This window comes from Thermobia domestica, chromosome 1 (assembly GCF_964235325.1).
Source record: "Thermobia domestica chromosome 1, izTheDome1.hap1.1, whole genome shotgun sequence".
Classification (NCBI taxonomy): Eukaryota; Metazoa; Arthropoda; class Insecta; order Zygentoma; family Lepismatidae; genus Thermobia; species Thermobia domestica.
Window position 1 is genome coordinate 3,479,118 of NC_137454.1, and position 14,150 is coordinate 3,493,267.

General features: G+C 36.8%; 1 protein-coding gene across 2 annotated transcripts in view; it reads left to right on the forward strand.

Annotated features, from left to right (window-relative positions):
- kcc (solute carrier family 12 member kcc) overlaps window positions 1-14,150 on the forward strand; it is a 393,149-nt gene that overhangs the window by 260,603 nt on the left and 118,396 nt on the right. The gene's annotated exons all lie outside the window — the stretch shown is intronic.

The following is a 14,150-nucleotide window of genomic DNA, read 5'->3' on the forward strand; positions in this document are numbered from 1 at the left end:
AATCTAAGAAAGTTTTCGACATCAAGGACTTTGAAAAAAATGAAGGTTTCAATCTCGCCTTCCAGCATTTTAGTAATCTGTTCATAGCTAACCAAATGAAATGAAATCTTCCAATTTTACACGCCACTGTTATAACTTATGAGCTAAAGGTAACCTGTAACTAATTCGAGTGAATGAACATGCAATAATTGGTGGAATGAGAATGTGGGAAAGGGAAAACTCACAACCATAAAGCAGACTTTGGTAAATGAACTTCGGGGTCATTTTTTGCAAGGTGAAAGTGCACATATTACACACTGAGAGAGCACAATGGCCTAATATAGCAAGAGAAAAAAGCGACTTAAAATTTTCGACTCGCCGTATATATCGTACGTTGCGCAAATTTATCAAATGACAACGTGGCAGAATCAGTAGCACCTGTGACTCATGTGCGAAGGGTCCAGGGTTCATTCCCGCTCGTCATTGTTTGTTTTTTGTTTTTTGCTTCAACCAATAAAGTAGCCACTTGTAGCTACAAGTAAAATGTTAATTCACCATATGTTTATAATGAATTAAAACAATAGAAATATTTAAATCAGTTGTAAAATCTTTCAATCTTCCATGTTAACTAGCAACGAAATGTAATTATTTCGTAAATATATTGATATCACGAGTTATATTATGGTTACCACAGTCGTCTTGTAAAAAATGTTCTTGACACTTCGTATCTACATCTGTTGACAGTGTGTATATTACAAGCACTGGCACAAATGGCACGGGGGGATGAGAGGGACATGTCTCCTCCAATCTTGGAACTGAGGAACTGTCACCCCAATAATCCGATTTGAAATGTGTTTTGGGGAAGAAATGTAATGATTTGTGTCCGATTGCCGCAAAGGAAAATGAGATGAAATTGATATCCCCCAGAATAAGCCTAAAATCTTCCCGTCTCCCATTTTTTTAAGACAACTCTGTTCTCCTGATCCTCCACAGTATTGTTTTTCAACGTCATAAATATTTTGAACATCGCTTTAAAAAATATGAGAACGGCTTACCCGTCCTTCCCCGAATGTTGGAGACAGATTTTCGTCGCTAATTACGGGGAATAAGGGGGAAATCTCCTTTGGTTATAATAACTAGGGATGGCCACAAAGTTCCGGTTCCGCGTGGAACCGGTTTTCGGATACCCGGTTTTCAGAACCGGTTTCAGACCTGGATCCGAAAACCCGGTTCCAGAACCGGATCTTAAGAACCGGTTCCAGAACCGGATCTGAAAACCCGGTTCCAGAACCGGATCTTAGGAACCGGTTCCAGACCTGGATCCGAAGAACCGGTTCTAAACCTGAATCCGAAGAACCGGTTCCAGACCTGGATCCGAAGAACCGGTTCCAGACCTGGATCCGAAAAACCGGTTCCGGAACCGGATCTTCTAGAACCGGGTCCGTTCAGACCCGAAAACCGGTTCCACCAGGAACCGGTTCTGGCCATCCCTAATAATAACATCCACTATTACCAAAGGAGATTTCTTTCTCATCCCCTTGTAATACACACACTGTCAACAGATGTAGATACGAAGCGTCAAGAACATATTTTACACAACGACTGTGGTAACCATAATATAACTCGTGATATCAATATATTTACGAAATAATTACATTTCGTTGCTAGTTAACACTAAAACGGCGGTGTTTTTGATACTCTCTAGAACGGCGGGAGTGGATCAAAAATGACCCATTCCATTTTTATTAAATATTTGTATTCTAAACCAATAATATTTATTGCATAATGAAACGTAACTTTCATTCAATAAAACAAAAAATCTTCTTTCAACTCTAGCTTAATATATATTGATCAATGCGTTTTTTGTCAATAATACAAATCTATTATGCTATTTTTTATGAATATAATATTGTTAGAATGATATTATTAAATGTATTATATACAATGTCAGTTTCTTATATAGTAACGTTATATATCATTCTAATTCCTCGATAGTTATTATTCTTAGATAGTTTGTTCAAGCGCATGGCCTAACTGCACTAAACTAACCTAATCTACACACATCTAAACTTGCAGTCTTTCACTGAACAAAGTTCAGTCACTCCTCTACAAGGAGAAGGGTCATACACAGTGGCGTATTTAGGGGGGGCTTCCGGGCTTAAGCTTCCCCCCGAAATCTTACTTACTATAGTGAAGTATATGAAATATCTTGCAGAATTTTCACATTTTCAGGCAAAGCCCCCCCCCCCCCCGAAAGTTAGCAAAGCCCCTCCCGAAACAAAATCGTAAATAAGCCACTGGTCATACAAAAACATTTTTCGCAAATAAAAACGTGACGTATTACGCAAAAAATATTTTACTAATATGGTTGTAATACGCATCTATGCATTTCTATAATTTTCCTCTCCCTATGTAGAATTTGTGGAAATACATAACCTGATATAACCTAAAATAGTATACACAGTCGTAAACTTGCAGTAGTTCAAACCAGAAAAAGTCAGTATAGAGTGATTGTTTTCTAAATAAGATATGCTAGGTTCTAATCATGAAAGCTCTGACATAAAAAGAATGGTAAACTACTCCATTACAGATTCTACTTCTTTGGTTGAAATATAATTTATCCAAACATACGAGATAGTAAGTTGTCTCCCATTTAGACCTCTAAACTTTTGGTTTCGGTAGCTTTGAAATTTCTGGTTACGCCACAGGCTAGTAGTCTAAGAATTCTTGGCAGCGCCGGAAATCGAACTCGGGATCCCTCAATACGTACTCAGCTACGTTAACCACTAGACCAGCGGGGCGGTCATATAGTGGCGATCACAGTGAGAGCTTCGGCTTATTTCTCCCAACCCGTCTGGTACATAGGAACCTTGTTTCAACTCGTCTGGTCAGCGTGGGAGCAGTAGACTAAGTCCTCCCTCCGGGGAGAGGCCTCATCCAATAGTGGATCGAATATGGCTGTGATTTATTTAATACTATTTCTTTGTGCTATAAAGTCTTCTCATGAAACATTTCAACATAGTGATAAAAAAAAAAAAAAAAAAAAAAAAAAAAAAAAAAAAAAAAAAAAAACTAGCTATATATTTTCACAATAGCATGCAAACTGTTTGCAAATGTTTTGTTAAAATGATTGAAATTATTATGAATATTTTGTTACGATGTAAGACATATAATTTGTTTAATAATAATAGTAATAATAATAATAATAGTCTTACCTATTTTACGACGCTTATTAGCAGGTGCTTATCTCTTCCTCTTTCAATATTTCATCCGAATCATCATATTCGTTGTTATTCGGCAGGTACTCTTCATCTGAAGAAATTAACGTATTCAGTGTCAGACTCAGCCTCACTTATATCATTGAAATTTGCAAGTATTTCATCCAGTGTCATCAGTTTCTTGCTCATAATGAATGTTTGAAATAGCACATCAATCCGAAAATAATGAGATTCTCCTACAGACTTTCTAAAGTATTACTAACTCCAACTGAACTGACAAAATTGCTGAGAAGATGGTCTTGAACACGAGGTGGAATGGGAGAGTATTATGAGAAAGAACAGTCGCAAGATAAGGACACTAGCCAGCAGTGTTATTACAATGCAACAAAATATCACTAACAACAGAATTGGGTTAAAATTGACCCACGCCGCCGTTCTAGTATAATTGTTTGTTATTTCAAAAGGCAAAGTGTGGATAAGAGTGATATTTAGTACAAATATTTCTTCAAGAAAACGAGTAAAAGTCACAAGAATTCGATCCGATTCCTAAGAAAATAGAAAAGTTGTTAAAACGTAAAGTTCGAAATTTTTTCAAAAATGACCCAGCCGTCGTTCTAGTGTTAACATGGAAGATTAAAAGATTTTACAACTGATTTAAATATTTCTATTGTTTTAATTCATTATAAACATGTGGTGAATTAACATTTTACTTGTAGCTACAAGTGGCTACTTTATTGGTTGAAGCAAAAAAAGACTCGAACGGGAATCGAACCCTGGACCCTTCGCACATGAGTCACAGATGCTACTGATTCTGCCACGCTGTCACTTGATAAATTTGCGCAACGTACGATATATACGGCGAGTCGAAAACTTTAAGACGCTTTTTCTTTGCTATATTAGGCCATTGCGCTCTCCCAGTTTGTAATATGTACACTTTCACCTTGCAAAAAATGACCCCGAAGTTTATTTACCAAAGTCTGCTGTCTTCTTGTCAGATACACGATGTTGTCCATTGCAAACTCACATGGTCTGGGTTCGAAACAGGGATCCGTAGCTGCGGAGGTGAATCCTTGTGTCCCCTTTACATGACAGGAACTTCCTTATTTTAAACGTATTTAGAACAGGTAACACTTTCTACAATTTAAAAAGTAGTCTGAGTGCGGTTGAACAGACAGAAAATCCTTTCCACTCAGAAGTTGATAAGGCTTACCTGGTGAACCATTCCACAGCACAGTTGGAAGCTGAACTTTATTTTTTCCCCTCTATCACTATTTAATAATAAGTTTCATGTTCTTATTGCGTTACATTTAGTACAGCAGCATGTGAATCAAGGGCTTGTAGTGAGGCATGTGAAAACATGAACTTCAAAGCAGACTTTCTTCCAGAAAATGTTCTTAGGATGAGACTACATCAAATTGTAAGGCGATATTTTGGTAAGAACTGGAATCAACACTGTTTTCATTATTAGATTATTTACGATTTGGGAATAGGTTTACCAATGCAGTTGATTTCAATATAATCACTTTCTGTAATAACTCAACATACACATTGTCATTGATATGTTGTGTACTACTATCATAACACAACCAAGAATCAGTGTGATCACCCAGTAAAAATATTTCGTACTAACCTATGCAGAAAAAAGTACTAAATGTGGGGAAAAAGTACTAAAATTTTATCTGCTCCCGTTTCCCCTATTTATGACATCCTGCGATATTAATATCTTATTAGAAGGTTTCTGGCAGCTCCCCCTCTCTTGTGGGTGGGGGAGTACCTCCCACATTCTTGAAAAAAAAAAACCAACGTTAATTTTTATATAGTCAAAATTCAATACAAACCGTGCAAACTACTTACACCCTCCCAATTTTGACTTTAAACCGTCCAAACTAAAAATCCTGGCGGAATCCCTACTTGATTGTCCACTGTAAAACCACTAAAGTAACACAAGTCTGAGAAATATAGATGACATCGGGAGAAAATAAGAAATATCATAAAATTGGCTTATTGAGAAAATCGAGTTTTAATTCTTTAATAGCCTACTATTTAAATGGATCACCAAATATGTAATATTATTTACTGTGGTCATTTATTAGTTGAAGAAGGAGACTGGACGTCACCTATCACCACTTCTCGCTCTTGTAAATATTGTTGAAAAAATCATACACAACTAAAGTTACCAGGAACAGTGAAATTTTCGTACATTGCCAAATTTTCATGTGATTTCTTTTCCTCTTCCCAAATGTATTTATGAGAAAAGAGAAGAAGGAGTATTTATGAGAAAAGAGAAGAAGTAGAAAAGTAGTAGATTTATTGGTCAACGTACTACAACACTAAAATATTATAAAAGGTACTAGATCTAGTATGAAAGTACTAGCGATGGTCACTCTCAAGAATCCATATTAATAGTTCAATATCTACACGGTTATAAATAACTCGTATTATCCTAGCACAGTCAATAAATTCTACCTAGACAAACTCTGAGTCATTTCTATGCTTTTATTTCAATAGGCACACAACAAAGCAAAGAAGCGAAAACCAATTCCTTTTCTTTTCCAATTCTCGCAATGTGTGTGTCTAATTCTTAGCACTTTCTGCCTTTAACCATGCATTTTCATTATTGTTTATTGTGCTTCATTCAATTTAATCCCCTTGCGAATACACGTTGAACAACTGAATCAATTAACTGTGTAATGTAAAGTATTGCTTACATCCACTTTTGCAATTGCAGCAATTTGATATAAACTTTTTCTCACGCCCTTTTCTATATACTGAATACTGGATACAATTACCGCATGAGTTCCGAATAATCTAAATGTATGTAGCCTCTCGTTTATGGATAGTTTATCATGTTCCATCGATGTCCGTTATTTAAAAGTTTCATTGTAATTTTATTGAAATAAGGTGGAAGATAATTTCCAACGCATGTTTTCAAAGTAATGATTATTATAAATAAAGACAAGACATAGAACATAATAAGCAATTTTATTAATTTTAGAAAGAGGAAAATGGAAGATAGCTCTATTAATTACCTTTCTGCGTCTATTAATATGACGCTTTCTTGCAAAATGAATATTTTAACTAAAAATCGTTGCATAAGCTTTCCCCTAATTACTGTTTATTTTACGGTTATATATTCATTCATTTTCAAACCCGTCATTTTTTTACACTTTGCAATTGTCAAACTAATTTATTTGAATAACTCCATGCAATTATTGGCATAATACGAGATCTGACAATTTAATTTCACTAACTCATTCCGTAAAGTGTGCTACATATGTTATTGTTGCTATATACGATGCCATTGCCTACTTCACCGTTCGAAGCATCTTTAAAATTGTATTTGTAGAATGGGCTTCAGATCTGCCGTCTTATTAGGTTTACCAGGTAACGCCGTGAATGCCATCCAAATTCCTTCCTTTCAACATTGTTTTCATCCTGATAAAGAAAAAAAATCATTGGTGACGAGATCAGGTGAGTACGGCGGATGTTCTATCACAGTTACTCGTTTTCTGGTCAAGAACTCCCGTATGGACAATGTCGTGTGGGTAGGTGCATTGCCATGATGGTGAAGCCATGACTTTCACGCGAAAAGTTCTGATCGTTGCGTCTTACTTTCTCACGTATCTTTGCAACACTTCCAAATAGTAAACTTGGTTGACTGTTTGAATTTGTGATTCTAACTCAGGGTCTACGATCCATATATATATTATAAAGTGTGTGTGTGTGTGTGTGTGTGTGTGTATGTATGTATGTATATATATAAAGTTATCAATATCGTTTCAGTTTGTGATTTTAATCACCTGAAATTTTCGGTCATACGGACCATTTGTCTTCCAGTAGGCATTTTGTTGCTTTGTTTGAAAGTCATACTGAACATCCAAGTTTTATCACCTGTGATTATTTTGTCTGAAACTCCGTCCTGTCTCTCCAGCAAATCTGTGACAGTTCCACCTTCCTTTGCTTTTGTTCATCGGTGAGGTCTCTTGGAACCATTTTGGCACACACTTTGTACATCCAAGGTCTTAGTTAAAATTTTCTTATAGTTTCTCTCTATCATTATTCCTTTCGTCTATCGCCGATTTGCATCCACAATTTCACGAACGTTGGCAATATTTTTTTGTCTGTTTGACTCGTTACAGAGTGCTCCAACCTCTTTTCATCAGTTGCTTGTTCCCTTCCCTCCGAAAATCGTTTAACCCATTTCTAGATTGTCCTGTATTTCACTGCCCTTCTTTCCCAGCTTTATCATGTTCGTTATTTCAATTGTAGCTCTGACATTTTCACGACAGAACAAAACAATACATGCCATTCAGCATTAACTCAAACAATGCTGTGAAACATTGAAATAATAGGCTTCTACAAAAATACAAAACTGATTATATAGTGTTGCCGCCAGTCACACATTGTGGCGAGTTCGCGAATTTAATTCTCAGACTTCGTATATCCAGGTTTTAAGAAAAGCAACTAATCATTTATTTAAAACACAACAATAAACACTGGTAACCGTTCTTGTATCTAAAATATAAAGCATTTTCTGCTCAACACTTTCAGTGACTAAGATTTCAATGACTCTCGTGTTACATTAGTCCTTGAACTCATCATCTTTCACATTATTATGACCTCAGAAAATCTTACCTGTTTTATGGCGAGGATTTGGTTGCGCAAAGTTTTGGTCACGCGAGATTTCGTCTCGGAGGATTTTAGCCAATGATGTTTCAATTGCGACATTTTATCCGTATACTCTCTACAATAGTGAAGTATTTCGTGGCTGTGTTAGAGTTTAATTCAGGTTAAGATGTTAAGAAATAGCTACGGGGAAGCTGGTGCATTGATTTTACGAAGGAGAGTCCTCTCGTTTTCCTCAGGAAAGCTAACAGCAATGAAGAAACAAGACAACGGTTGCGCTCGCAACGCACCCAGACAAGGGGATATAGTTCACCCTCAATCCTACAGATGGCGCCGTCACAGCATCTGCGCAAAGCGGAGACGAGTCTCTGAGTCTGAGCCTGGTAGCTATGGAGAGAAAGCGTATTTTGACGTCGTGGTCAAAGGAGAAAGTGCGAGCGGTTGTCCGCTATAAATGGGTACGTGGTGTATCGGGAGCAGAAACCCTCTCCTGACAATGCGAGACCACACCCAGCGACGGCAATGTAATATCATATTACAACTCTTGGGTACGAGCGTTTTGACCATTCGCCATACAGTCCTGATCTCGCACCCAGTGACTTCCACCGTTTCCAGCTTTGAAGAAGACTTTCGGCGACAGGCGATCTGGAAGCAATGCTGAAGTCACAGAAGCTGTTGGACGCTTCTTCCGTATGTAGAACCCTGAATTTTTCCTGGAAGGTTTTTGAAGCTTATAGACTGGATGACAAGTGTCTCAATGTACGTGGTACTTATGTGGAAAAATAAAGGTATCTCTTATCTTTAATGTCACATGCTATTTTTGGTCTTGGATCCCAACCTCTGTCCGCTGTCGCCTGGGGAAACTTACTTTCGGACTCTCCCTTGTAATAGTGGAAATAATGCAGGGAAGTAGGTGTGAAACTGTTCAAGTAACGGCACTGGTACTTTATAATCCGGCATAGTTTTACTTTCTCTCTCAGTAGCGATTGTTCAAATAGTAAGTAAAAAATATTTTGAAATGCAGAGAACAAATAAAACACAAATCGAAGTTGAAAATGTTTACACAATACTTGCATTGGTAAGCCATCTAACAGAATGTTGTACATGACTTTGGGAACTTCCTTTGATGTTCGATAGAGTTTGCATTAGAAGAAAGAGAGAAACATCGATTGTGGTCATAGAAGAAAAATAAGAAAAGATAAAAAGAGACGCAAAATGAAGTTTGGGTTTTTCTTTCTGGAGAGAAAGTGTTCGAACAACACAAAAACAATGGCGTTTGACTTTGATTGACTTCTTTGTCATGTTTTATATCCAACTTCAGTGAAGTTGGAGGCAAAGGAAAATCTTTCCTTTTATTTTTCAGAAACTCTTTAAAGGAAGAGTTAATCTCAGTTGGTTTAATCCCATTCTCTGTGACTGCTTTAATCAACTTTCTTTTGCTGGTGCTTCTTTCACACTCTTAAGAATGTTTTTAATTTCTATCTAAAACTTTCTTGTTTTTTTTTTTCTTTATCTGTTTGTCTAAACTCTGGAAAACATAGAAAGTACAGGCTCCAAATAATCTTGAGTGATTGAAGGAAGTGCAAAGGCGTAGAGCGCTTTTAACTAATCCCGTGGTAACTGGATACTGTGCAGAGAATTCCGTGATAAGTTTGTGTCATACATTCTATAAATATTATGAAACACAATGTTCTTTGCAATAAGTAATTTTCTTGTTGGAATGCTTTCCTAGAAAGTCAGTTATAAGAATGCAAGTGTGTATTCTTTTGTCTGTAGAATCAGAAACTGATGGTGATCGATGTTTTTTCTCGAGAGAATTAAAAACGAAAAGAGAATCTTTGGAGGACAAATGAAAGGTTATTGGAGATGTGGAGACAAAGAAGCAGTGAGGTCTCGTTCCTGAAATGAATCCTGTGAAACGACTGTCAATTATTGCGTTTTTGTTTCACGAGAATATTTGTTTCATTTCGACGGTGGAACTGAACAACGAGCGCCATTCATTCATCGAAGTGGATTACCATCATTTCTTGGACGTTGTCGCAATTCCAGGAAACAACTCCAAAAACTTAATTGTTCGAAATTCTCCAGCAGAAGTAGAAGCAGGAGCAATGTATAAAGCTTTGTACTGAGGGACAATATTTCATTGCTTAATCCTTTAACCCTGCTTTCGTGGCACAATGCTTCCGCTGCGAGGATCCGTCTGCCGTAATTAACACATTGTGGAGTTACTAATCGGATTTCATACATAGCTCTAATCAGAGACCAGAGCATGAATCCTAGTAACAAGAGACGCATGGTTGGTGATCAATGAATGTTAGGAGCAGGATGCTTCGCTGCTCTATGGATATGTATCCTACGATGTATTTTTCTTTCATTTGAGTCGATCAAGACACACCGTCACTGGAGAGTAGATGCTAAATATCTTTAATAAATTCATTTTTATTGACAGTAATTAGGAATAGCTTTGTACGTAAAAAGATTTTATTTATTATGTAGAAATAATTTCTAAGCTGACAACACCGACGTTTTTGTTATCTTTTTCCTAGTTTTTGTTTTTAAAATCAGGTGTCTTCAAAGAAATTCATTTAACTGATATTTTGCCTCTAGACATAACATTTATTGAAAAAAGCACGGCAGTTGCAGAATCTCTTGTAGTCATGGGCGGCGATTAGGGGGGGGCAAAGGGGGGCAGTTGCCCCCCCACTTTTTTGCAATTACCTATGAATGTATATAGTTTCATTTGGAAATATAAAGTTTTGTATGTATTATTGGTTCATAGAATAAAGTGGTGCCATAAAATATTTGTCGTTCCATGAGTACGTATTGGTTGTCTTCCCATGGAATTAAGAAAGCTACAGGAATTGCGTTTGAACTGCCACAAAAATGGCCCAAAAATTAACTTATTGGAGCGCCACAATTCGAGTGTACTTTCATTTCTTCTTGCAATTGCTCGATATGTTAGTCAGCCGCTCTGGAACTAATTGAGATAACATTTCGCAAGAAAAGAAGTCCTTCACAAGTTATTCTTTAATTGCACAAAATCGACAGTTCCTAAAATGTATTTTCTTCTTTCTAACAATGAGGAATATTTTGATTTTTTTTTGTTAACATTCTGTTCAGCAGCGAAGTTATATGAGACGTGGACTTAATAATCAACGTGGAGTCCGAACCACGTAAGCTCCATCCGGGAATCGAGCCCGGGTCTCCCACGTCAAAGGCGCGTACGCTAACCGCTTAGCCACGAAGGAGCTCAGTAAGGAATATTAATTTTGCAGTGTAATATACGAGTTTAGGGGTGTACCTATATAGTTTTGTAAATACAATTAAATTTAGTGAATTCAGCATAATTCTAGGTTTTAGGATTATTTTGTATAACTGAAATGTGGAGTGACTCTAAGTATTGCTGAGTTTTGATATATTCCAAGAAAGTGAAAACTGTACTTAATGGCAGAGAACATGTTTCGGGAAGCTGCAAAAGTATTTCTTTAAATGTCATAGCATATGCTTGTAGTATTCACTGTCATTCTAAGAGTCACACATAATAACATTCGTGGAATTTAAAATATAAGTTGTTCATTAATTTCCAGTTTCAATATAACTTATGCAAAACAAGCCTCATTATTCATTACTATGATTATTTGATTAATATTATCCATTTTGTTTATTGGTTTTGCAAATTTGTTATTAAATAGGCACCTAATCTGATCACACAATTTTACAGGCACATATTCATGAGCAAGGAATTAAATCTCTTGTTACACCTTCGTTGTTTAAGAGTACAAAGGGCTAGTATTTACTTGCGTTGCTCTTGTCAATTTACTTAATAAAATATGAAATACGTTATACGATATTTTAACTGAAAAAAATAGTAATCTATTAGTTATACAACCTTTCGTCAAACAGTGTTACAAGCAACCAGTAAAACTAACATTGATATGAAATATTCAGATCATGTCTTGCCCCCCCACTTTTAACATCCAACCGGCGCCACTGCTTGTAGTATTCGATTATCAAAGAATTGGTGAGAAGACAGGGGTGCCCACAGAGGGGGGCTATGACGCAAACTGCGCCATTTAAATATTTGGGGGAGGTTAAAAATCTATATAAATATGTTTGAGGGGGAGTGTGAAAATTAATCGAAAAGAAGATTTTTTCATGGAAGAATACCTACGGATAGACAATTGTGGGGGGGTGCGTCATGGACATAAGGGGGGTGGGCACCACTGGAGAAGAGCTATTTGGCCTTATGAGGACTTCAATCTTATCAGGAAAAAGAAAGCATTGGACAAGACAAAGTAGAAGTTACGACTAGTCTTGAATACCTAGGTAAATATTACGTATAGTCGATTACGCGGTTCATGGAAAATATTTAAATCCCTTCCCTCGCTTAGGATACGAATTTTAATATACTATAATGATAAAAAAAATTAATCGTTAATTTTATTAATGATTTAATTTTTTAATAGACATCGACGATGTGAAATCGAAATCGAAATGTGAAACCCCGCCATTTGTACAGCTTAATACAACTCATATACAGTGTGAAGGTAATGCGTTGTGATGTCAACCGCTTTGACTCAGAGATCACTTAAACTCGTGAGCCACTTTAATGTCCCGTGCTTATATCCGACAGGCTAACGAAGACGAATGGTACAGGTTAAGTGAATGATGGAAGAATTGGTGAAATGAGAATGTGGAAGGAAACCGGAGTAACATGATGTCCACCACAAACTTACTTGATCGGGAATCGATCCAGGAACCCCGTGCACTATGGATAAACTCTCTACCACTGAGCCATCAAGTCCGCTTTGGATGAGGGTCTGAGATGTAAATGTGCAGCAAAAGTGAAAGAAGCATTTAGGAAGAAGAAAAGCTACCAGAGAGACGAATCAAACATTTGGTAAGTGTTATAGAAGAAGAAAAAAGACATTACAAAGAAGGCATCAGGGCATCTGTAAGCTTTGAAAACGTGGCTTACAATTGTTGAGTTGAGTTGATTTTGAATTTAACGTCCCGTTCAGCAGCGAGGCTATATGAAACGTGGACCTACTGATTAACGTGGAATCCGAACCCGGGCCTCCCACGCCAAAGGCGCGTACGCTAACCGCTTAGCCACGGAGGAGCTCTCCCAAGTGGCTTAGAATTGTGTTCCATATTGTGAAGACATAATAGAATTTCAAACTGTGAGCATCCAGAATTGCTCGAGGCGTACGAAAGGAGTCGGAACCTATTTTTCGGACGCCAAACTCATATCAATAAATATTCCTCGCTATTTCTTACTTTATTTTTGCTCTATGGAACCGAATATTAATAATTTATTTTTGTGACGCTAAATCTATTAAGAAATTCTCGCTACCTATTACCGTTTTGGACTGTGCAAGTCAATATTGGAACAGGAAATAGTAGATACATATCGTTTCCGCTTTTAGTACATGCAACCTATTTCTCGGATGTTAAATTCATATAAAACTTTATTTCTCCCAATTTCTTGTAGTTTTTGCTGTTGATACCTATGGCTAGACAAAAGCACGGACGGAGTCACTCTATAACATTTCCATGCTTATGTGTATCCTTCAAGTATAATAATACCAAACCTAAATAACAATTCCGTTGTTCCTGCGAATAATTCCGTCTGTTCTCTAGATCAAGTTCTACAATTGTGGCTTATACGCAATTTCCCAAATAATCACGTTCAAGCCCATCGGTAAGAATTATTGCACCAGGACGAAAGAACAATGATCAGCTTCTGGGAATCTCTGGAGAATGTAAAAAAGCCAGTGGCAGATCTGGTGTTCAAAAAGGTGAAAAGAAATAATGACTGGTTGTGTGGAACATGTACTGGAAGTTACAATAATGATTTAAAAAAAAGCAATGGAGCGAAATGGATCCAGTGTAATTTTTGTTATATCTGGTACTATTGTAAATGTGTAAAAGTAACTGACACTACACTTGAGTTTATGTAAGCTGCACAACAAGACAGCGATTCTGAGTAGGAGTTTCAATACGTTTCAGTTAAACTCGTGATATCACGGGACTACCTATATACTATCACGAATTTACTTGAGATACCAAGAGACGCCTGAATTTTATTCACTTAGTTGTATACAAAGTTTGATATAGACTTGACTTCTTTTTATATGTTTCATTAAATCATGTTTCATGTACTCCAGAATGTTCAATAGTATTTCACATTCATAAAAGTCACAGCACCTTTCATCCCTTTCGCTCAATAAACAAATTTGTAAATTTATCATGAGTTTACGTGATTTCACCTTATCAATATGGCTACTCTTTGTGGACGTTTGGACTGGTGACAGGGCATCCAAC